The sequence below is a fragment of the Bison bison genome, unplaced genomic scaffold (genome assembly GCF_000754665.1).
Source record: "Bison bison bison isolate TAMUID 2011002044 unplaced genomic scaffold, Bison_UMD1.0 scf7180017864481, whole genome shotgun sequence".
NCBI lineage: Eukaryota > Metazoa > Chordata > Mammalia > Artiodactyla > Bovidae > Bison > Bison bison.
Window position 1 is genome coordinate 8,785,507 of NW_011495041.1, and position 4,369 is coordinate 8,789,875.

Here is a 4,369-nt window from a genome sequence, read left to right on the forward strand (position 1 = left end):
CTTTGCTATCATTATTGTGAATTCTTTTTCAGGTAGGTTGCCTATCTCCACTTCACTTAGTTGTTTTTCTGAGGTTTTATCTTATTCCCTCATCTGGGATATATACCTTTGCCAATTTATTTTGTCTTACTTTCTGTGATTGTGGATTCTGTTCTATAAGCTGCAGGAGTGTAGCTCTTCTTGCTTCTGCTGTCTGCCCTCTGGTGGATGAGGCTATCTAAGAGCCTTGTGCAATCTTCCTGATGGTTGAGACTGGTGGCGGGTGGAGGTGGGTCATGTTCCTTTGGTAAGACACTCATGCTCACTAAAACTTTAACCACTACTCTACTGATGGCTGGGACTGTGTTCCCACACACTATTGGTTGTTTTGCCTGAGGCAGTCCAGCATTGGGACCTACAATGTGCTTGATGTGGCTAATGGTGGCCTCCAGGAGGGCTCAGGTCAATGAATATTTCTCAGAACTGCTGCCATCTGTGTCCTTGTCCCTGCAGTGAGTGCTAGCCACCCCCCATCTCTTTAGTAGACCTTTCAATGTTTTTCAAGTAGGTCTGACCCAGCCTCTTATGGGGTCACTACTTTTATCCCCTGCATCCTGCTGAACATGAGACTTTGAATGCCTTCTCCAAAAGTGGAGTCTCTGTTATCCTGGTCCTATGGGAGTCCTGAGATCAAACCTCATTAGCCTTCAAAGTTGGATTCTCTGGGGACTCTTCTTCCTGTTGCCAGAGCCCCAGGCTGGGAAGTCTAATGTGGGGCTCATATCTTTCACTCCTATGCAATAACTCTTATGGTATAGTTGTTTTCCAGTTTGTAGATCACTCACTCAGCAAGTATGAGATTTGAATTTATTGTGATTTTTCCCTGGTACTATCTTATCATGTCTGCCTCTTCATCCTTGGACACAGAGTAACATTTTTAGAAGGTTTATTTTTTGCTTATTTTGTTTTTCCTGATGGCTGTTGAGCAGTTATTGATGATTTTGGTGTTTTCATAAAAAAGGGATGGACTTGTGTCCTTCTATTCTGCTATCTTGAGGTAAAATTTTAAGTTACATTTTTCTGATGACATATGATGTTTGGCATTTGTTCATTTGTTTGTATGCCATATTCATACTTACTTGGTCAAGGATCTGTTAAGGTCATTGGCCCATTTTAAAAATGTCATCATATCTGTATTATTGAGTTTAAATTTTTTCAGTATATTTTGTACAACAGTCTTTTCATAAAATATGCCTTTTACAAATATTTTCTCCTAGTCTGTAACTTGTCTTCTCATTGTTTGACACTGTCTTTCAAAGAGTAGGCATTTTCAATTTTGATAAAGTCTGTGTACTAAGTCATTTTAGTCATGTCTGACTCTTTGTGGCCCTATGAACTGTACTGTGCCAGGCTCCTCCATCCAGGGGATTCTCCAGGTGAGAATACTGAAGTGGATTGCATTGCCCCTCTCAAGGAGATTTTTCCTCACCCAGGAATCGAACCCTTATCAATGGATTATGACTTTGATGATTTACATAAAACGTCATCATTAGAGCTCATCATCATAAAAAAAAAAAACAAAACCTTGATTAAAAAAAAAGGAAAATATTTAGATCTCTTCCAAAGAAGACATATAGTTGGCCAACAGGCAATTGAAAAGATGCGTAGCACCACTAATCATCAGAGAAATACAAATTAAAATCAAAATGATATATCATATGCCTGTCAGAATGGTCATTATCAAATAGACAACAAATTACATGTGTTTGCAAGGATGTGGAGAAAAGGGAACACTCCCACACTGTTGGTAAGAATATAAATTGGAACACTTGATGGAATGTTACCCAAAAAATAAAAATAGACTCACCATATGATCCAGCAATCCTACACTGGATATTTACCCAAAGAAAACAAAAACACCAATTAGCAAAAATGCACCGCTATGTTCATTGGAACATTATTACAATGACCAAGATCTGAAAGCAACCTCAATGCTCATCAATAAACGAATGGATAGAGAAGATGCATATATGCAATGGAATATTACTCAGTCTTAAAAAGAATAAAATTTTGCTATTTGTAAGAACAGGATTTTATACAAAGTGAAATATCAGACAGGAAAAAACAAATACTGTATAATTTCACTTACATGTGGCATCTAAAAGACAGAATAAAAGAGCCAGTATCACAAGACAGAAACAGAGTTAAAAATCCAGAAGAAGCATATGGTTGTCAGAGGACAGTGGGGTCAGGGAGGAAAAAAAAGAGATAAGGGAAATTAAGAGGTACAACTACCAGTTTCAAAAGCAAACAAACAGAGAAAGAGTTGTGGGTGTGAAATGTGAGAGTGTGTAGAGGATAGGGGTATAGAAAATAGTTATATATTTTAGTATGGGGACAGATCCTAACTAGATTTAATATGGTAATAATTTTGAAGTGAATACCAATATTTAATCACTATTCTGTATAATAGAAACTGATACAATGTTATTGTATTTCATAACTAACAAATAAATTCATACCAAAAGAGACCAAATTTTTGATTACCAGAGGCTGGGGTTGGGTGAGGAGGAATTGTATGAAAATAGTAAAAAAATTTAAATATCCAGTAATAAGATAAATCAGTTCAGTTCAGTTCCAATCAGTCACTTAGTCGTGTCTGAGTCTTTGCCATCTCATGGACTGCAGCACGCCAGACTTCCTCTTCATCACCAACTCCCAGAGCCTACTCAAACTCATGTCAATCCAGTGGATGATGCCATCAAACCATCTGAACCTTTGTCATCCCCTTGTCCCCCACCTTCAATCTTTTCTAGCATCAGAGTCATGTCAAATGAGTCGGTTCTTCACATCAGGTGGCCAAAGAATTGGAGTTTCAGTTTCAGCATTAGTCCTTCCAATCAATATTCAGAACTGATTTCCTTTAGGATTGACAGGTTGGATCTCCTTGCAGTCCAAGGGACTCTCAAGAGTCTTCTCCAACACCAAAATTCAAAAGAATCAATTCTTTGGTGCTAAGCTTTCTTTATAGTCCAAGTCTCACATTCATACATGACTACTGAAAAAAAAACAAAAAAACAAAACATAGATTTGACTAGACAGACCTTTGTTGGTAAAGCAATGTCTCTGCTTTTTAATATGCTGTCTAGGTTGGTCATAGCTTTTCTTCCAAGGAGTAAGCGTCTTTTAATTTCGTGACTGCACTCACTGTCTGCAGTGATTTTGGAGCTCAAAAAAAAAAAAGTCTCTCACTGTTTCCATTGTTTCCCCATCTGTTTGCCATGAAGTGATGGGACCAGATGCTATGATCTTAGTTTTCTGAATGCTGAGTTTTAAGACAACTTTTTCATTCTCCTCTTTCCCTTTAATCAAGAGACTCTTTAGTTCTTCTTTGCTTTCTGCCATAAGGCTGGTGTGCTCTGCATATCTGAAGTTATTGATATTTCTCCTGGCAATCTTGATTCCAGCTTGTGCTTCATCCAGCCCAGCATTTCTGATGATGTACTCTGCTTATAAGTTCAATAAGCAGGGTGACAATATTGATGCTTTTGAATCGTGGTGTTGAAGGACTCTTGAGAGTCCCTTGGACTGTAAGAAGATCAAGTCAGTCAATCCTAAAAGAAATCAGTCCTGAATATTCATTGGAAGGACCTTTTCTGAAGCTGAAACTCCAATAGTTTGGCTACGGAGAACTGATTCATTGGAAAAGACCCTGATCCTGGGAAAGATCGAAGGTGGGAGGAGAAGTGGATGACAGAGGATGAGATGGTTTAATGGTATCACCGACTAGATGGACATGAATTTGAGTAGGCTCCAGGAGCTGGTGATGGACAGGGAAGTCTGGCATGCTGCAGTCTATGGGGTCGCAAAGAGTTGCACACGATTGAGCGACTGAACTGAACTGAAATTGGCTTTGCAACAAATGCTCAATTCTTCTAGCATTTAGAACTTCTCTACGCAAGAAAAACAAGAGAAGATAACAAAAGAGGAAGGGAAGAAAAAAAAAAACCTACAAAAACAAAAGCAAAGTTATTAAGAAAATGCCAATAAGAATACACATATCAATAATTACCTTAAATGTAAATGGATTAAATGCTTCAACCAAAAGACATACACTGGTTAAAATCATACAAAAACAAAACCCATATATATATATACTGTCTACTTGAGACATATACAGACTGAATGTGAGGGGATAGAAAAAAATATCTCGTGGAAATAGAAATCAAAAGAAAACTGCAACAGAATTACTCATATTAGGAAAAAACAAACAAAAAAACAGACTTTAAAAACTGCTGATGTCCAAAGATAAAGGAGGAATAGGATGGGGAGCCACTTTCACCCCCAGAAATATATCAAAAGATCATCTGCATGTGAAACAACTCCCAAA